Source organism: Trichechus manatus, unplaced genomic scaffold (assembly GCF_000243295.1).
Source record: "Trichechus manatus latirostris isolate Lorelei unplaced genomic scaffold, TriManLat1.0 scaffold00066, whole genome shotgun sequence".
Taxonomy (NCBI): domain Eukaryota; kingdom Metazoa; phylum Chordata; class Mammalia; order Sirenia; family Trichechidae; genus Trichechus; species Trichechus manatus.
The window spans coordinates 12,910,871-12,932,920 of NW_004444002.1; the positions used below are offsets into that span (position 1 = coordinate 12,910,871).

A 22,050-nucleotide genomic window follows, 5' to 3' on the forward strand; every position below is an offset into this window, starting at 1 on the left:
TGGAGATAGAAAACCAAAAAGGAAGAACATGCTCGGTATTTCTCAAATTGAAATAACTGAAGAAAAAATTCAAGCCTCAAGTTGCAATATGGAAGGATTCTACTGGGAAAATATTAAATGACGCACGAAGCATCAAAAGAATGTGGAAGAAATACACAGAGTCACTATACCAAAAAGAAGTGGTCGACGTTCAACCATTTCAGGAGGTAGCATATGATCAGGAACCAATATTACTGAAGGAAGAAGTGCAAGCTATACTGAAGGCATTGGTGAAAAACAAGGCTCCAGAAATTGACAGAATACCAGTTGAGATGTTTCAACAAACAGATGCAGTGCTAGAAGTGCTCACTCATCTATGCCAAGAAAGTTGAAAGACAGCTACCTGGCCAACCGACTAGAAGAGATCCATATTTATGCTTATTCCCAAGCAAGGTGATCCGACCAAATGCGGAAATTATTGAACGAGGGATATCATTGCTGATGTCAGATGGGTCGTGGCTGAAAGCAGAGAATACCAGAAAGATGTTTACCTGTGTTTTATTCACTATGCAAAGGCGTTCGACTGTATGGATCATAACAAATTATGGATAACATTTCAAAGAATGGGAATTCCAGAACACTTAATTGTGCTCATGAGGAACCTGTACGTAGATCAAGAGGTAGTCGTTCAGACAGAACAAGGGGATACTGCATGGTTTAAAGTCAGGAAAGATGTGCGTCCGGGTTGTATCCTTTCACCAAACCTATTCAATCTGTATGCTGAGCAAACAATCTGAGAATCTGGATTATATGAAGAACTCAGCATTAGGACTGGAGGAAGAATCATTAACAACCTGCAATATGCAGATGACACAACCTTACTTCTGAAAGTGAAGAGGACTTAAAGCACTTACTGACTGAAGATCAAAGAAAACAAAATCCTCACAATTGGGCCAAAAACAAACATCATAATAAACGGAGAAAAGATTGAAGTTGTCAGTGATTTCATTTTACTTGGATCCACAATCAACACCCATGGAAGCAGCAGTCAAGAAATCAAAAGATGCATTACATTAGGCAAATCTGCTGCAAAAGACCTCTTTAAAGTGTTGAAAAGCAAAGATGTCACCTTGAAGACTAAGGTGTGTCTAACCCATGCCATGGTGTTTTCAATGGCCTCATATGAATGTGAAAGCTGGACAATCAATAAGGAAGACCGAAGAAGAACTGACGCCTTTGAATTATGGTGTTGGCGAAGAATATTGAATATACCATGGATTGCCAAAAGAATGAACAAATCTGTCTTGGAAGAAGTACAACCAGAATGCTTATTAGAAGCAAAGATGGCGAGACTACATCTCACATACTTTGGACATGTTATCAGGAGGGACCAGTCCCTGGAGAACGACATCATGCTTGGTAAAGTAGAGGGTCAGTGAAGAAGAGGAAGACCCTCAACGAGATGGATTGACACAGTAGCTGCAACAATGGGCTCAAGCATAACAATGATAGTGAGGATGGTGCAGGATTTTGTAGTGCTTCATTCTGTTGTAAGTAGGGTTGCTATGAGTTGGAACTGACTCCATGGCAGCTAACAACAACAGTGTTCACCCAGGAGTCCCTGGGTAGCACAAACAATTAAGGTCTTGGCTACTAACTAAAAGGTTGGTGGTTTGAATCCACCCAGAGGTATCTCAGAAGAAAGTCCTGGATATCTACTTCTGAAAACTCATAGCTATTGAAAATCCTACGGAGCACAGTGTTACTCTCACATAATGGGGTCGCCATCAGTTGAACTTGGCTTGACAGCAACTGGCTTTTATCTTGTTTTGTTTTCTCAATGTTCGCCCAATCTCTCTGTTCTCTGCTGTCCTGAGAAATTGTACTGGCATGCTTTGGAAACTCGGATCACTTGGTCAGTCATCAGTGACAACTTTTCTGCTGACAAACATGATGGCTTTGTCTTTGGGAGACATGCTGTCTAGGAAAATTTGGATAAAAGAACATTTCTCTTCATCTGTGGTAACAATTATATAGTCATGGGCCGCAGGTCTGTTCGGGCAACATCCTACTGCATATATGTTTGTGGTCCCATAGGCTTTTTTTTTTTTTAAGGGAAAGCATATCTCCTTTTGTTTATTACTTCCCACTAATGGTTTTAAAGGCCCCAAACCCTCAGAGTGAACGAGCAGCTGGGCTCCAGGACGCACCCCAATCCCCACAGCCTTTTCGCCCTCCTTCCTATCCTCTGGCTTCATTCATCCCATAGCAGCCACGCAGCCTCACTCCCGCTGCAGGGCAGCGCCTGTCACAACTCCTCCACTCCTGCTGGGGGCCCAGGGCACTCTCGGGCTCTGGCACTGGGAGGCAGCACGGCTGCACACGATTAGGAAGCCGCCACACCAATAGGGCAGCGGCAGCAGCCAGGGCCGCCACCGCCAGCCATGCTCCGGGCACCTGCGCACCAGTTCCCCACCCAGCTCCGGTAGCCATCACTCCGCATCCCCATTGCGCCTCCTACTCTGCACCCGGACCTGAGCAAAGTCCCGATTAGGCTGCTGGAGCAGCCCCCACCTGGCTCCCAGCCCTGCACACCCAGCAAGGCTACTCTCCTGTATCTAGTGGATACAGCTCTCCGACTTCCGGCGGGTCATGTCCTGGTCTACTCCTGCTCCTCAGGTGGGTGAAACCGCAGGCGCAGCTGGGCGCCTAACCCAGGGACTGCCTTATAAATAATATGGTGTTCTCACAACGTCCAAATCACATGATGTCCTATTTTACAGAACTCATCGTGAAGGTTAAGTGGTGCATGACTTTATTTTGCTTTACTGTATTTACAGCAACCAGACCCAAAGTCCCAACATATACAGTCATAGTCGTTGTGTGTCTTCCAGTCGATTCCGACTCACAGCAACCCCATGTGACAGAGTAGAACTGCCCCTAGGGTTTGCTAGGCTGTAATCTTTACGGGAGCAGATTGCCAGGTCTTTTGTCCCTTGGAGCTGCTGGGTGGGTTCGAACCTCTGACCTTTAGGTTAACAGCTGAGTGCTTAACGATTGCACAACCAGGGCTCCCTGTACTATCATAGGCTGTTTCAAACAAGATTACAAAAGTCGAGGGACCGTGTCTGGCCAAGTTGCACTTGCCCTAACAGTCTGCCTGTCTGGGAGTACATCTAAAAAAACTTCATTGTCTGCTATGTCTAAGATCGAGTATGTCACACTTTACAGGTTGACAAGAGTTAGTCATTTGCAGATTTTCCAGTCTACCAAAAGTTGCAGTAAGGATAGCTACACCTTTGGTAAGGTCTTGAATTTGTTGTTCTCTGTGTCCAACACCTGGAGCCCTGGTGGCACAGTGGTTAAGTGCTATGACTGTTAACCAAAAGCTCAGCAGTTTGAATCCAAAAGGTTGGCAGTTTGAATCCACCAGCTACTCCTTTGACACTCTATGGGACAGTTCTCCTCTGTCCTATAGGGTCGCGATGAGTTGGAATCGATGTGATGGCAGCAGGTTTGGTTTTTTTATGTCCATCACCATGTAGACAAACACTTTTAAGACCTTCATATGAATACTTAGACCATTCACCTACACTTGAAAAGCTAATTCTCTGGTGGGTGTAAGGGCTAGGATGCCAATTCCAATCCTTTTCTTATTCAAGATGAATGAATCCAGGTATTAACTATGATAATGTCTTCCCCATCCAGTTTGGGCTATTCCTATAAGATTTATTCACAGAAGAACTATTGCCCATGCCTGTGATGGAGTTTGTGTTGGATTTTGAAAACATGACTTTGTATGTTTTTCATAATTTCTGGATAAGATTTAAAGGCATTGTCAAATTTACTGGTGGAGTTGGTGAAGGAAGGTTTCATTCAGTTTATTCATTACACATGCATTTATTGAGGGCCACTGCATCAACCACTGTGCTCAATACTATTGATACAATGGTAAAAATTAAAAATAAAAAAGACAAACTTATTCCCTGACTTTATGGAACTTTTGTTCTAGTGGTGTGATGTCGTTGTTGTGTGCTGTCAATTTCGACTCAGAGCAACCCCAGGTGACAGAGTAGAACTGCCCAATAGGGTTTCCTAGGCTGTACTTTTTATGGGAGCAGATTGCCAGGTCTTCTCTCCCACGGAGCTCCTGGTGGGTTCAAACTGCCAACCTTTCAGTTAGCAGCTGAACGCTTAACCATTGCGCCACTAGGGCTCTTTAGTGGTGTAGTATAAAAAAATCAAACCCATTGCCATCGGGTCAATTCTGACTCATAGCGACCCTTTAGGACAGAGTACAACGGCCCCATAGGGTTTTCAAGGCTGTAATCTTTATGGAAGCTGACTGTCACATCTTTCACCCCGTGGAGCAGCTGGTGGGTTTGAATGGCCAACCTTTCAGTTAGCAGTCGCGGACTTAATCACTGTGCCACCAGGGCTCCCTAGTGGTGTGATAGGGAGAAATTCAATTAAAAAAAAAAACACGTAAATAAAACAATTACAAAATGAGATAAGCGCTGTGAACAAAGAAAATCAGGGACTTTGAGAACAGTAGGGCAAGGTACTAGGAAGACCCCTCTGAAAAGGTGAATAATTAAGCTGGGATTTGAAATATGAGAAGGAGCCAGTCATGGGAAGAGTGGAGAAAAGAGAGTTCCAGCAAGAGAGATCAGCATGTTCAAGGTACCTGAGGTGACTCTTTGTAGTCCATTGCAAAAACGGCCATAATCTTTCTTTCCTCCCTCTGTCCACGTCCTTTGCAAGGTAACGTTTCAGCTCTAGTCTGTCACATGGGGTCACGATGAGTCAGTATCAAGTCGACAACAAACACAACAACAACAAAGACAGAGATATGAGAAATAATAGGCTTGAATAATCATTTAACATAGAGGTAGAAAATGAATTTCCAGGGCCTACGACTTTCCCCAGGAGCCCTGGTGGCGCAACAGTTAAGAGCTAGGCTGCTAACCAAAAGGTCAGCTGTTTGAACCCACCAGCCACTCTGTGGGAGAAAAGACCTGGCTATTTGCTCCCGTAAGGATTACAGACTTGGAAACTCTATGGCGCAGTTCTACTTTGTCATACAGGGTCACTATGAGCCAGAATCAACTCAATGGCATACAACAACTAGGTGATTCTGACTCAGGCTCACGTTTGAGAACCACTGTTATAGGCAGTCCTGGTTGGCCGCATTCCTAGGGTAGCACTCTAGGCCTTAAAGGGCCAGTTAAAGCAAGCCTACCACCACCCCAGTTGCTGTTGAGTCTATTTCAACTTATGACAACCTCATGTATGTCAGAGTAGAACTGTGCTCTATAGGGTTTTCAGAAGTAGATCACCAGGCCTTTCTTCTGAGGTGCCTCTGGGTAGGCTCAGACTGCCAACCCTTCAGTTAGTAGCCAAATGTGTGAACCGTTTGCACCATCCAAGGACTCCAAAGTAAGCCTACCACCCCATAGACTTAGCAGGGTTGTCCTCATTTCCCCAGAAGACCTTCATTCAATTTCTGTATCTGAAAGTTGAACTATGGCCATAGGAAATATTTCTCCAGTAACACAGAGAGCTTCTGGCTAATTATCATGAAGTAACACAGTTACCAGATGCAACAAGAGATCATGGATTCCTAGTCTCTCAGGGTTAGAAGAGACCTCAAAAATCTTGGCATCCAGTGCTTCTCAAACTTAAAAGTGCATACAATCATCTGGGAATCTTATTAAAATGCAGATTGAAATTCAGTAGGGCTGGGGTGGGGCCTGAGATTCTGTGCTCCTTAAAAGCTTCCAGGGGAGCCTGATGTTGCTGATCCATGGAGCACACCGAGCTCTAAGACTCAAAGTTAGTCCAAACTCCCTATCTGAGGCTTGAATCTCCTCCCCTAGTTGTTCTCAAACCTGATTTTGCCTAAAAATCACCCCGAGAACTTCAAAATACAGATTCCTAACTTCCACCCCAAACTTCCTGAACCAGAAGTTCTTGTATGTATATAGATTTTTTTTGAAGTGTCCCTGGTGATTCTGAAGGAACTCTAAATAAACTATGGACTGGAATTAATAATAATGTGTCAATATTGGCTCATTAATTGTACCAAATGTAAGATGTTAATAGGGGAAACTGGGTACAAGTTATATGGAAACCTCCCATGTGAGTGTCTTGATTTTTCTGTAAATCTAAAACTGTTCTAAAAATAAATTTAAAAACATAGAAAAGAATGCTAAAAGAATCAAACATAAGTACCCAAACAGATACTGGATTGAGTGCAAGGCATAAACTATTGGGGCTGGCCCCCTGTGATCACATCATCCAATGTTTTTGGGTTTCAGAGGCCAGAAAACCTGAAAGCACCATCCCAGGGTCACCCAGACAATTAAGTCTCCCAGCTCCCAGTTTATTACCCTACCCTTCCATCAGGTCAGCTGATTGCTGTTGCTGTTGGGTGTCCGGTCGATTCCAACTCATAGCGACCCTATATGACAGAGTAAAACTGCCCCATAGGGTTTCCAAGGCTATAATCTTTACAGGAGCAGATCGCCAGGTCTTTTCTCCCACGGAGCAGCTGGTGGGTTCAAACGGCTGACCTTTCAGTTAGCAGCTGAGTGCTTAACCATTGCGCCACCAGGGTTATTTACTGACTCTCTACTTGAATGCAAAAAAAGAAAAGGAATGGACATTTACAACCAATGAAAAGTTAATGCTGTGTTTTTTAGCAGAGAAAGGAAAACTCATACAATATTATACAATTACAGATTCTATAATTAGATTTGCATAATCCCAATGAGGCAAAGCTACACATTAACATCAGCTAATTTATTATACCAATAAATTAAAGGAAACCAATTAAGTCATTTTCTATGCTTATTGGATTAAAAAAGTAAAAAGTCTCATTCACTTGTTGTTGTTAGGTGTTGTTGAGTCTATTTTCGACTCATAGGGGCCCCATGTAACAAAGTAGAACTGCCCCATAAGGTTTCCTAGGCTGTAATCTTTATGGAAGCAGATCGCCAAGGTCTTTCTCCTGTGGGTGGGTACCAACCACCAACCTTTTAGTTAGCAGCTGAGTGCTTAACCATTGAACCACCAGGCCTCCTTATTCACTTCTTAACCCACCTCATTCAGGCTTCACCACTTCCACTCTATTGCATCGCTCTTTCCAAGGTCACCAAAGACCTCTTTCCTTCTAAACCCAATAGACACGTTTTAGTCTTGACCTCATTTGACCCCCTCTGCAGCGCTTTGTCCACCATTCCTTCTCTTGGCTTTTCTGACATCATACCCACCTGGTTTTCCTTCTCCCTCATGGGAGACTCTTCAGTCTTCTTTGACGGCTTCTCTTCCTCTGCCCATTTTTCAAATGTCAGCGTTCCAGGATCCTGTATTTACACCTCTGTCTTGTCACTCCACATATTGCCCTGAGCCATCTCATGAATTCTTCTGATTCACTGCCATCTCTATGCCGGTGATTTTGAATTGAGATCTCCAGCTCAGTTTTCTCATGTGAGCTCCAGACATTCCTTCTTGGATATTTCAAGTGGACCTCAGACTCAATATGTCCAAAACTGAAATTATCCTTTCCCACCAAACTCCTCCTCCTCCTCCTATGGCCATTTTCTCAGCAAATAACACAACTATGCTCAATTGCCAGGTATATGTGAATTATTTCTAATTCCTCCCTCTTCTCCTGTCTGCACTTCCTCTCTCCAAAGCCAAGCCATCACCAAGTCCTGAGGAATCTTCCTCCTTAATGTCTTAAATCTGTCTACTTCTCTGCAGCCCCATGGCCACTATTAGTTTCAGCTGCATTTCATGTCTAGCGTCTTCAACAGCTTCCACTGATCTACCCAGCTCCTATCCTGCTCCCTATAATGTATGCTCCTCACTGCAGTCAGAGTTGTCATTCTCATTGCACCCTTCTCCATAGCACTAATCCTCGTGTCCTATAATGGCCTATTTACTTGTCTGTATCCCTCGACAATGGGCTCAAACCTGGCAACGACTGTGAGGATGGAGCAGGACTGGGCAACAGTTCATTCTGTTATACACAGGGTCGCTATGAGTCAGAACCAACTCCACTGCACTTAACAACAACAACATCTCTCACTAGGATATGAGCTCCTTCAGGGCAGGGTCTGTGTCCTATGTCTTATTCCTCATTTTGTTCCCAGAAAGTTGTTGAAGTCCTGCTCAGTAAATGGTTGCCAGCTGAATGAATACCATCCTCAGATTGAATGCAATAAAAAGGGAAGAGTTAATTTCTTCTCTACATACGTCTTTGAAAAAGAAGCAGCTCCCTGGTTGATCTTTTCTTATTGGATATGGTTTGGTATCAAGCTTATGGTTTCCACCCGTAACAGCTGAAGGTTTCCTGTCTAGATCCCTTTTAGCAGGTTAGGGCATTCATCCCTAGCTGCTGTGGGTGTTGGCTGCTAACAGTTCACACCTACACCTGTTTCTAGGCTATTGCTCTTAGCCAGGGGGGAGCTGCCTTGCTCAGAGATGCCTGGGAGATTGTGCTTCCCCCAGGGAGTAGCCCAAGGCCAATGACTGACGTGTGATGGTATAACAGTCTAGCCCTTTTGTCTCCAGGTGAAACAAACTCTGGTACAACTCACCTTCCAGAGCTCCCTATGAGATCAGGCTGAGACTAAACTTTCCCTGAACCCACATCTTTGCCTAGCTTCTTCTCTTGCCCTACCCTGATTTCCTCATTCATTTCTATGTTTCTTTTGAGTGTACCTCCTCAGTAAATCTCTTACACAAGGCTGTGCTTCTAGGAAACCATTCGTAGGGCACCACCTCTCCTCTCACCCAAATGATTGGCATCCCGGACTCCAGGTTTACCCTCTTCTAGCTATCCCAAGGAGTTTAATCTTGAACTCGGTTTTTTTTTTAATCATGGCACCCCCTGCATAAAAATGTATAACAGTTTTGTATTGCCAATCAGGCCAAGTCCGAGCTCCTTTGGCCTGGAGTTACAGCTCGCCGTAGGTGATGTCAATTTGCCTCTCTAAGCTGATAGCTCATTCTCTCCCAGCAAGATCTCATGCCTCCTATCACATGAGTCCCTTCAGTCCCTTCACTGCTCCTTGCACAAAGCATGCTCCTTCCCACCTCACCACCTTTTCCCAGTCTGGACTCTCAACTCAGAACATTGTCCTCTTGGCCATTGAGTCTTTTCAAGAGTCTGCCCCAAATCTGTGTCTTCCAGGAAACCTCCCTCTGCGGTCTCACTCTTCTCCATTCTGCTTACACACCATGATACCCTAGCCCTTCTAATGATGCCAGTTTGCTTTCATTGTGTTGTATTTGTTTCTTAAGGAGCTCTGGTGGTGCAACAGTTAAGCGCTTGACTGCTAACTGAAAGGTTGCCTGTTTGAACCCACCCAGTGGCTCTGCAGTAGAAAGACCTGGTGATCTGGTCCCATAAAACTTACAACCAAGGAAACCCTATGGGGCAGTTCTACTCTATCACATGGGGTCACTATGAGTCAAAATCAACTAGACGGCACCGAACAACATAATAACAACTGGTTTCTTGGGTACTCACTAATGGCTTTTGGAATTATTTCAGTGCCTATGGCAAGTTCCTTGAAGGTGAGAATCGTGTTTTGTACATTTGGAGCTCCATCTCCTGCACCCCAGCCAGTACCTGACACAAGGCAAGACACACACAGTGCATGCTCAGTATTCATACAGTCTTGGGGGAATAAGTGGCCCTCTTCTTATTCCAGAAGCCATCAAGGTCAGGACTGTTTGTTGTCACTCATTCAAAAAAAAAACTAATTGAACACTTACTATCTGTCAGGCATTGTACTAAGTACTGGGAATATAGTAGTGAGCTAACAGGCAATATGGAACACACAGTCCTTTCTTATTTGTCTTAATTTGCTTTCATTAGGTCCACAATGAGGCCTCTTTTCCCTGAAGTGCAGTGATTACGAACTTCAGAAAAAAAGAGCAGTGAACTCATTAATATTGCTTCTTGACTCCATCCTTCAGTATTGGATTTCTCATGGTTGGAGAGACCATCAAAAAGCTAGAGTCCAGGTCAAATAACCCATGGAATTCAGACTTCCCCAAATGAAGTAAAGATGAAAAGATAAATGAAAATAGTTCAGATCTGATCATCAAATGAACACAGGCCTAGGGCCTGATTGTTTAAGAACTAAAGTATCTGTGACAGAACGAGGAGAAGCCATGAGTCAAAGGAGAGTGCTGTGTAAACTTGACCAACATCCTTTCCCTCTCTGGGCCTTGGTGAGCCCATCCCTTGAATGAGAGTATATGAGAGTATTGGACTAGGTCAGTGTTTTTTCAAATTATCTTCTGCAGAGGCCTAAGTCTCTAGGATCTGCATCCCCAATGCAAACAAACTAACATGTTTCAAGAAAGTGTCCCATAGCTTTAAAAAATATATAAAACACTAGGTTAGATTATCCCAATAGTCTCTTCAAGCTTTGAAGATCTGTGATTCTACAATTCATCGTTATGACCTCTCACAAAAACTAATGCCCCCCAATCTCAACTCTTCTTAAGTAGTCTGAACAAGGGGCTTACTTAGATAAAATTCTATAGGCCTAGCTTCCTGATGGAGTTCCTGGGTGGTCCAAATGGTTAACATGCTCAGTTGCTAACCAGAAGGTTGGATGTTTGAGTCCACCCAGAGTTGACTTGGAAGAAAGGCCTGGTGATCTACTTCCAAAAAATCAGCCACTGAAAGCCCTATGGAGCACGGTTCTACTAAGACACACATGGGGTCACCATGAGGTGGAATCGACTTGATGGCAACTGGCTTGGTTTTGGTTTTGAAATTCCTGATAGACCCTGTCGTGGTTCAAGTTAAAATACAAATTGAAAATAAGAGGTTTTAATACTCACTGTCGAAAATAAGGGAAGAGGCTCTCCTCTCCGGTTCTTTCAGAATTCACTTTAGGTAACTTGTCACTATAAATTCTTTCTTTGTCCCTTTGAAAAGCATAAAAATCTAAGAGGTCTCCTCAAAGATCTAGCAGCTACCTCTTTGAAATATAACTTTAGGTGATCCTCTCCTACTTTCCTGTTTCCTGGAGGGAGATTAACATAACTTCAGGTATCCTGCCATAAAGATACTAGAAAATTAGCAGTTTGATCTTAAACATGAATGTACGGTTGTACCCAGTTGACTATACAAAGGGTCAGAGTCCTTCCTGTCTCTGCAGTCCCTTACTGGTGGCCTGTGATGGATCACATTCTGGTTTAATGCTTAGTCAGTAATAAAACTTTTCTTTCTCTTTTATTTTTGTGGAGAGGTTTTCTGGTTTGGGAGTTAAATTTTGTTTTTAATAACTTTTGCCCAAAATTCAAGATATGGTCTTATAGGTCTTACAACACAGATCAATTGATCATTAACAATCCCCCCCAGGCAGCTCATTTGTCGCTGTCCCTTGAAGTGAGCCCCTTTAAAATGATTTCATCAGACCTAGCATTACAGGATTTTAGGACTGGAAGGGGCCTTAGAGACTTCCACAAAGATATCATTAAAATAAAGTTAAGTATCTATTATTTGCCCTCCTTTTTAAAATGTTGTCTCAAGAGAACCATGAACATTAAACTTTACACCGAGGCACACTTCCTTGTTCAAATGTTTTAAATATTCTAAATATGTGGGGTTCTTGGCTTTGTGCCTAGGATCTTGTCTTTTAGGATAGAAGTTTAGAATAAATGACACTTCCAATTATAATTTCTCCCTGAAGAGGTCCTCTCCAACTCACTTCAATAATAGAGTAGTTACCCAGGGCAGGCAGCCTGGGGATTTCACAAAGGGCTTTTAGAGCTGAAAATGTGCACGGCTGATAATTAAAGTCTTCCTCCGTCTGACCTAAATCTTTCTTTGGCCTTCGTGAGATTTTGCCTGTACAGGTAGAATCCTATTTTAACAAGCTTGACGAGACACCCAAATTGCTAGTTTTATCCTAAACTCCCCAAGAGGGAAGCCTACTGTTACAAGGTACAATAGGAGAGCCAACTATTTGTGGCTTTTATTTTTCTTTACCTGAAGCAAATGTTTGGTATTGTACTTTATTTGCAAACAGTACCAGTGTGTGTGGTGGTGGTGGGGTGCTAGGAGGGAGGGGTACACATGGATATGTTTTGCCTATTCCAGAGCACAAGTGTTTGAGAAAGAATATGCAGACTTGGATTTCTGCTATATAGGAGACCCCGGACATTCCCTTAGGAATCCCCAAGTTCCCAAATATCACTGTAGTACATGATTTCCCTCATAAAGCCTCTGTGTTGTAGAAACATCTAGAATCAGTATCATCTTCTTGAACTCTCTTCATTTTTGCTCTCTTCTATTGCCAGCACTAGCAGTTGGCTTTCTTTTCAGGGACTTTTTTTACACTGGAGGGAAGGGGAGCAAAATTGTTTTGATCTCGCAAGAGTTCCTGCTCTGAGAGGTGGAAGTTGGGTGATTGGCTGGGTTCAGTGAGTGTAGGTCAAGGAGTATCTCATTTTGCACACCAGCCTGGTAGGGAGGGAAGTTCACATTCATGGCTCAACAAAACTGTAAATCGCTGCATGGTGTGGACATTCAGGATTTCCCCTGAAGGTATAGATCTCAAATGTTAAGTCTATGAACGCCAATGGCATACTTTATTTGAAAATGTTTAAATGTTTTCAAAATGCTGGTTTGGTATTTTGGGATTTTTAAAAGAAAAGAAAAGCTCAGTGAAGACACTTGCTTTGGGAAATTAGCTAAGGCTTATTATGTATCAGAGCAGTAAAACCAACAGGTCTTGGGAAAACAACTCAAGAGGTATTGAGGATGGGAGAGTGTCAAGGGCATTGAAAGTGACATTGTCAGAAATTGTAGATGGCTTTGGTTGGTATTGGTTGAGTCCTGTCATTCTCAAAGGGCCCAAATCATATGTTTCTGATAACGATTTTACTTCTGGGCTCACTCTTTCCAAACCTCTATACCTGTCATCATTCTTAGTAGTTTTAATATACATCTAGATGATCCGTCCCACATCCTGGCCTCTGAATTCTTTGAACTTCTCTCCACCTATGAACTTGTCCGCCATGCTGCCTTGCACTCTCACCCCAGAATCTGACTACCACTACCTCTCCCAGAAGCTCAGTCTCAAGCTCCCCACTCTGGGCACCATTTTCTATCTTTCCAGCTTACTTGCCTTAGAACTCCAACTCCAACAATCCCTCAACCCCATGAGGCCCTAAAATTAATCTTAAATCCTTTTCACTGATCCTCATCTTCTCAAATCTTTACTTCCTTCCTGGGGTTAAATTCTATGATCCATCATTATGATCCCCCCACATGTCTGTCAGTTTGTCATACTGTGGGGATTTGCGTGTTGCTGTGATAATGGAAGCCATGCCACTGGGTATTCAAATACCAGCAGGGTCACCCAGGGTGGACAGGTTTCAGCTAAGCTTCCAGACTAAGACAGACGAGGAAGAAGGACCTGGCAGTCTACTTCTGAAAAGAAATAGCCGGTGAAAACCTTATGAATAGCAGCAGAACATTTTCTGATATAGTGCTGGAAGATGAGCCCCTCTAGTTAGAAGGCACTCAAGATACGACTGGAGAAGAGCTGCCTCCTCAAAGTAGAGTCGACCTTAATGACGTGGATGGAGTCAAGCTTTTGGGACCTTCGTTTGCTAATATGGCCCAACTCAAAATGAGAAGAAACAGCTGCAAACACCCATCAATAACAGGAAAGTGGAATGTACGAAGTATGAATCTAGAAAAATTGGAAATCGTCAAAAATGAAATGGAACGCATAAAGATTGATATCCTAGGCACTACTGAACTGAAATGGACTGGTATTGACCATTTTGAATCGGACAGTCATGTGGTCTACTATGCCAGGAATGACAAATTGAAGAGGAATGGCATTGCATTAATCATCAAAAAGAACATCTCCAGATCTATCCTGAAGTACAACTCTGTCAGTGATAGGATAATATCCATGCACCTACAAGGAAGACCAGGTAGTACAACTGTTATTCAAATTTACGCACCAAACGCTAAGGCCAAAAATGAAGAAATTGAAGATTTTTACCAGCTTCTGCAGTCTCAAATTGATTGAACATGCAATCAGGATGCATTGATTATTACTGGTGATTGGAATGTGAAAGTTGGAGACAAAGAAGAAGGGGCCATAGTTGGAAAATATGGCCTTGGTGATAGAAAAGATGCTGGAGATCGCATGATAGAATTTTGCAAGACTAACGACTTCTTCATTGCAAATACCTTTTTTCACCAACATCAACGGTTGACTATACACATGGACCTCACCAGATGGAATACACAGGAATCAAATCGACTACATCTGTGGAAAGAGACGATGGAAAACCTCAATATCATCAGTCAGAACAAGGCCAGGGGCCAACTGTGGAACAGACCATCAATTGCTCATATACAAGTTCAAGTTGAAGCTGTAGAAAAGTAGATCAAGTCCAAGAGAGCCAAAGTATGACCTTGGGTATATTCCACCTGAATTCAGAGACCATCTCAAGAATAGATTTGACGTGTTGAACACTAATGAGCAAAGACCAGACGAGTTGTGGAATAACATCAAGGATGTCATACATGAAGAAAGTGAAAAGTCATCAAAAAGACAGGAAAGAAACAAAAGACCAAAATGGATGTCAGAAGAGGCTCTGAAATTTGCTCTTGAACATCGAGTAGCTAAATTGAGAGGCAGAAATGATGAAGTAAAGGAGCTGAACAGAAGATTTCAAAGGACGACTTGAAAAGACAAAGTAAAGTATTATAATGACATGTGCAAAGACCTGAAGATAGAAAACCAAAAGGGAAGCACACACTTGGCATTTCTCAAGCTGAAAGAATGGAAGAAAAATTTCAAGCCTCGAGTTGCAATACTGAAGGATTCTAAGGGAAAAATATTAAATGACGAAGGAAGCATCAAAAGAAGATGGAAGGAGTACACAGAGTCATTATACCAAAAAGAATTGGTGGACATTCAACCATTTCAGGAGGTAGCATATGATCAGGAACTAATGGTACTGAAGGAAGAAGTCCAAGCTGCAGTGAAGGCATTGGCGAAAACAGGGCTCCAGGAATTGACGGAATACCAGTGGAGATGTTTCAACGAATGGATGCAGCGCTGGAAGTACTCACTAGTGTATGCCAAGAAATTTGGAAGACAGCTACCTGGCCAACCGACTGGAAGAGATCTATATTTATGCCTATTCCCAAGAAAGGTGATCCATCCAAATGCAGAAATTATCGAACAATATCATTAATATCCACACAAGTAAAATTTTGCTGAAGATCATTCAAAAGCAGTTGTAGCAGTACATAGACAGGGAACTGCCAGAAGTTCAAGTCAGATTCAGAAGAGGACATGGAACCAGGGATATCATTGCTGATGTCAGATGGATCCTGGCTGAAAGCAGAGAATACCAGAAAGATGTTTACCTGTGTTTTATTGACTATGCAAAGGCATTGGACTGTGTGGATCACAAAAAATTATGGATAATATTGTGAAGAATGGGAATTCCAGAACACTTAACTGCACTCATGAGGAACCTGTACATAGATCAAGAGGCAGTCGTTCAGACAGAACAAGGGGACACTGCACAGTTTAAAATCAGGAAAGGTGTACGTTATAGTTACATCCTTCACCATACTTGTTCAATCTGTATGCTGAGCAAATAATTCGAGAAGCTGGACTTTATGAAGAAGAACGGGGCATCAGGATTAGAGGAAGACTCATTAACAGTCTGCGATATGCAGATGACACAACTTTGCTTGCTCAAAGCGAAGAGGACTTGAAGCACTTACTGGTGAAGATCAAAGACCACAGCCTTCAGTATGGATTACACCTCAATATAAAGAAAACAAAATCCTCACAATTGGACCAATAACCAACATCATAATAAACGGAGAAAAGATTGAAGTTGTCAGTGATTTCATTTTACTTGGATCCACAATCAACACTCATGGAAGCAGCAGTCAAGAAATCAAAAGACGCATTGCACTGGGTCAATCTGCTGTAAAAGACCTCTTTAAAGTGTTAAAAAGCAAAGAAATCTCCTTCAAGACTAAGGTGCGCCTGACCCAAGCCATGGTGTTTTCAATTGCCTCGTATGTATGCAAAAGCTGGACGATGAATAAGGAAGACCAGAGAAGAATTGACAACTTTGAATTATGGTGTTGGTGAAGAATATTGAATATACCATGGACTGCCAGAAGAACGAACAAATCAGTCTTAGAAGAAGTACAACCAAGAATGCTCCTTAGAAGCAAGGATGGCCAGACTTTGTCTTGCTAATTTTGGACACATCATCATGAAAGACCAATCACTAGAAAAGCGCATCATAGTTGGTAAAGTAGAGGAGTCAGCGAAAACAAGGGAAACCCTCCAGGAGATGGATTGACACAATAGCTGTAACAATAGGCTGGAGCATACCAATGATCATGAAAATGGCGCAGAACCAGGCAACATTCTGTCGTATTATACATAAGGTCACCATGAGTTGGAGCTGACTGCAACTAACAACAACTGGATTATTCCCATTAATGCTATTGCTTCTCCCATCTAAAGTGCTAACTGGTGGTATAATGAAGAATAGATGGAGACGGGGAGAGACGAGAGGCCAAAATATAGTTTTAAGAGGCCGTTGCACAGTTTCAATGAGAGATAAAGTGGAAGTGATGACTGAATGGAGAAGATGGATTTAGGAGTCATTTCAGTAACAGAATAGATAGAGTTTGTTGTTGTTGGGTGCCATCGAGTTGATTGTCAACTCTTAGTGACCCAATGTGACAGAGTAGAAGTGCCCCATAGGGTGTTCTAGGCTCTAATCTTTACGGGAGCAGATCACCAGGTCTTTTCTCCCATGGAGTCACTGGGTGGGTTCGAACTGCCAACCTTTCAGTTAGCCGCTGAGTGCTTAACCATTGCACCACCAGGGTTCCTTGGAGACCCATTATATGGTGGCAAGCAAGGGGCTTGGAAGGAGAAGAGAATTAGAGGAAGGGCACTGAGATGACTGTGTGGTTTCTAGCCTGGGTGAAGTGCCAGATAGGAATGTATGTCATCAACTAAGAAATGAGGAAATTGAGTTGAGTTTGGGGCTTATATTGGTCGAGGTGTTTGTGAGGCATCCGGTTGAGATATCTTCTAGCAGGTAGGCCAGGGCTGGAGTTGGGAGTCTCCTCCATAATAAAGAGCTCCAGAGACAAACTATAGAAGAAGAGAAAAGGGCCAAGGGTCAAACCTCTGGGAATGCTTGTATCTGAGTGGCATTCAGAGATAAAGCACTAGATACAGCAATTTTAATGGGTACCAGGGGCCAGCCAGTGTACAAGGCTGTTGGAATAAGGATTCGTCTTGACTTCTAGAAGTAAGTAGTAGTACATTTCAGTAGCTTCCATTCCACCCCGCTGCCTGCCATCTCTGTGTCTTTGTTATTTCCATCCAACTATTAAATTCTGGCAGCACTATTTCTTTCCCTTCTTTCTCACTAATAACCCACCAAATTGCTGAATAGGGCTGTATTTCCAAATTGGTTTAGTTCTATTTTAAGAGTACATTTGAATAGCATCTGCAGATTAATGTTCATGACACACACATATCTACATGCACACAGACTTGCTTAAACACCCTCACAGAGTCCCTGAAGGGGCCGTGAAAGATATGTGGCCTTCACTAATGGCAGGCCACTGACAAATGACCCTGGCTGTGTCTCCAGTGGGTCCACAGCAGGACTCAGAGAGCTACAGCATTTGGGGGTAGAAAACATTTTCACCCTCAGCATTCTATTAGTTCCATTTAATAAATAAGTATTCAGCAACGTTGTGCTTTATGAACATTTTACCTGGACTGCCACTCAGTGGCCATTTGGAGAAATACCCAGAAGGGAGCTGCCAGTTCTGTGAACTCGCTAGTATTTTTTGGGAGGGCCAAATGCAAATGCTTGAACTGTATTTTACATTCTTAGTTAAAAAAACAAGAAAGCATGTTGAAATCCATGTTAGTTTAATGTGTCATTCAATTTTAAGCAGGAACAGTCTACAAGGACGGGATCTTGTAACTGTCCAACTCATCGAACTATTTAGTTACATTCTCATCATAGGTATTTTCCAGAGGTTCAGAAAGAGCTTCTGAGATTCTTCTGCAAGTGTTTTCTCTCTCTCAAGATCCCCCAAACACACAACCCCTATGACATCATTCTACTCTACGCCCTTTCCTTTAGGACAACGTTCTGGTGATGCACTTACCATCTGTAATCTCACACACAAATTTTCCTAAATGTGGGAGAAGGTGCAGTATAGGGAGCATTCAAGTCAGGAATAAATCAGAGTAACAGGAAACGCTGAGTTACAGAAGGAAAGCTTCTAAAATAATGACCTTAATAAAAATCTCTTAATGTTTCAATGTCATAAGAGTTTTTTTAAGTAACTTTCCAGCTCGCTTACTGCAAAAAAGCTTTTCAAAATACATTTTATTGTTTATGTTGGAAAATGTTCATGTTTGTTTCATTGATGGGGTTTCCCAAGAGTCTGAGAGCAAAATTTACAACCAGCATCCATGATTTTATTGCTTCCAGTGGTTTCTTGTGTCGGAGCGAAATCCAGAGAATTGAGTATATTTTACAAGGTCCTGTACGGTTCGTCCTTCTGTTACCTCTCTGACCTCATTTCCTGCTGCTGTTCCTCCCACTCCGCTCTAGCCACATTGGCCAGCCTGGAACATTCTTCTCCCTATAGCCTGAGGACTCGTCCGCTCGCCTCAAAAACTCCATTCTCAGCAAGGCCTTTCCTCACTACTATTTAAGTGAAAACACCCTGCCCCCATGTCCCTTTACTAGTTTATTTTTTTCCAGGTAACTTATCATCTGCTGTACTATATATTTCACTCATTTCTTTAATGTATCATCTGTCTCCTACATAATAGAAGATAAGCTCCAGGAAGGCGGGGATTTTTATCTGTTTTTAGAGGTGTATCCTCAGTGCCTTGGGAGAAAGATGTGGCAGTCTGCTTCTGTAAAGTTTACAACCTTGGAAACCCTATGGGGCAGTTCTACTCTGTCCTTTACGGTTGCTATGAGTAGGAACCGACTCAATGGCAACGGGATTTTTTTTTATCCTTACTGCCTAGAAGAGTACATGTTGTTGTTGCAGTGTGCCATCAAGTCAATTCTGACTCAGAGTGACCCTAGAGGACAAAGCAGAACTGCCCCCATTGGGTTTCCTAGGCTGTAATCTTTACAGGAGCAGATTTGCCAGTTCTCTCTTGTGTGGAGCCACTGAATGGGTTTAAACTGCCAACCTTTCGGGTTTGCAGCTGAGCACTTACCACTTGTACCACCAGGGCTCCTTAGAATACTGCATAGTAGATAGTATATACTCAGTAAATATTAAATGAATGAATGAGTGAATGAACATAGATGCAAAAGAAGTTAGGAAAAAATATGAGCCAATTTTCTTTGTATAAGGGAAATTTTCTTTTCTTTTTGCATTAAAATGACAAAATGGTCTGATCTCAATAACCTGATGAATCCTTTCCATTCTGTTTGGTGAACGCCTACTCAACCTTCAACACCAACTCAATGACGTCCTTCCTGACCACCCCACCCCTGCCCCAAGACTGAATTAGTCACATTTTCACCTGTGATCCCATAGTACATGTATATGCCTTGGTTTTAGCATTTATCACACTATAATCCTAAAACAACAAAAACAATAATTTGTAATTATATTATCATTGGTTGTATTAATTTACATGTAAGAACCTCCAAAATAGAAGCTGCCTTATTTATTTCTGTAGCCTCTAAGTTTAGTGTAATACCTGGCACACAGAAGGTGCTTAACAATTATTTGGTAAATGAATGAATCAATGAATTACTAAATTAATGAATTCATGAATTGATAAGCAAAGGAAGGATGAAATCTGGTTAGTGCAAGGTTCCTATGTATGCCAAATAGAGTTTCTTAAATATCCAAAAGACTACTCCCTTAGTTACTGCCTCTTCAAACTTGCAAAGACCTATTTCCTGGACCACCCACTGTACTGGTTTATTGCATCCTGTTATCAGTTGGAAGTGGGCATGAATTGTTTTTCCAGTAGCAGGGCTGGCTTGTAAGCAGGAACTGGTTAACTAGGTTGCTTAGACTATAGGTTAAGAGGAGGCCAGTGTCACAGATTTAGTTTTCACGTAGGCCATTTCACTCAATTGCGTAGCTTGCCCAAAGAACGCATCGCTAACTCCAGCCAGGTAACTGGTGTGAGCCAATTGTTACAAGAGGCTGTCGGATGTGTGAGTCTGGAGAACTTGGTGAAGCCCATCCCCATTTCTGCAGATAGAACCAACGGTCCTGTTGACAGTCAGTTGGAAGCTTCATCTTGGGACTGGGCATCAAGCCCTCCACATTAGGTCTCCCGGCCCCCTGAAGGTACCAGATGTAAAGAATGTTGCCAGAGATGACTGTGGGCTGAGCATCTGCGGGAGCCACTCTCAGTACAGGGGATGCTGCCTTGCGCTCAATGACTTCCACTGCTTTGAAGTGAAGCACTCAAGCAGGGCAGACAATGTGCAGCCCCAGGCTGCTAACAGTTCCCTCTGAACAAACACATCAGTGGCCTCTCTCATCCCCCTGAGCTACCTTGCAAACAATAAGACCTTTCTCCTAGCTGTTTCCATGTGGTAGAGATGCTACTGCTGGACTAGAATCTGTCACAGACTTAAAGTGTATGTGAGATCCCAAAGTTGAATTCAGCTGAAACAGGTAGATAAGTCGACAGGCTTTGAACAGCCTTAAATGACAATAGCCAGGGGACTAGTCTATCCCCAGGAGCCCTGGTGATGCAGTGGTTAAGTGTTTGGCTGCTACTCAAAAGGTCAGCAGTTCGAATCCACTGGCTGCTCCTTGCAAACCCTATGGAGCAGTTCTACTCTGTCCTATAGGGTCGCTATGAGTCAGAATCAACTTGATGGCAATGGATTTGGATTATTTTTTTAGTCTATCCCCAGCAGCAGACCATATACTTACCCTGCACTAAGAAGGAAATGAACCCAGTACCAACTCCAACTGGCAAGAGACACAAAACAAATAGATTCTGAAAAGGAAAATAGCTTGCTTCAACTAAAAGGCGCCATGATGCCAGTAGCAAAATATTCTTGACACTGTTTAGAATAACCAGTGACAACCTGACTATATAAAGTGCCAACTTGTAACATGGCCATCTCACAGTGCTTTGGCTCAGGGGAGCTTTGTCAGAGCAGAACACCGAGGAAATGAGAAAGGCATAACTGCTTAGAGGAAAACCATGTAGACCACGTTCCCTGCGGTGTAAATGTAGACGATCCAAGCGGAGGAACCCAGGAGAGCACGGGGGTCATGAGGATGAATGAGAATCAAGCTCATTTAGAACCAGGGTCCAAAACAGCTTGTTGTTGTTGTTAGTTGCCTTTGAGTCGATTCTGACTCATGGTGACCCCCTGTGTGCAGAGTAGAACAGTGCTCCATAGGGTTTTCAAGGCTGTGACCTTTCGGAAGGAGATTGTTAGGGCTTACTTCTGAGGTAATTATGAGTGGATTTGAACCACCAACCTTTCGGCTAGTAGTCCAGTGTTTAACCATTTGCACCACCCAGGGACTCCTCCCAAACAGATCATTGTTGTGGTTGTTAGATGCCCTTGAGTTGGTTCCAACTCATAGCGACCCTGTGTACACAGAATGAAGCCCTGCCTGGTCCTGTGCCATCCTCACAAATGTTGTTATGCTTGAGCCCATAATTGCAGCCACTGTGTCAATCCATCTCATTGAGGGCCTTCTTCTTTTTTGCTGACCCTCTACTTTACCAGGCATGATGTCCTTCTCCAGGGACTGGTCCCTCCTAATAACATATCCAAAGTACACGAGAGGAAGTCTTGCCATCCTCACTTCTAAGGAGCATATTCTGGCTGTATATCTTCCAAGACAGATTTGTTCGTTCTTCTGGCAGTCCGTGGTATATTCAATATTCTTTGCCAACACCATAATTCAAAGGCATCAATTCTTCTTCAGTCTTCCTTATTCATTGTGCAGCTTTTGCATGCATA

The 22,050-nt window shown here is 42.9% G+C and overlaps 1 pseudogene; it reads right to left on the reverse strand.

Annotated features, from left to right (window-relative positions):
* Positions 1-1,895: 1,895 nt before the first annotated feature.
* Positions 1,896-3,855, reverse strand: LOC105756444 (probable ATP-dependent RNA helicase DDX43; annotated as a pseudogene).
* Positions 3,856-22,050: the final 18,195 nt, after the last annotated feature.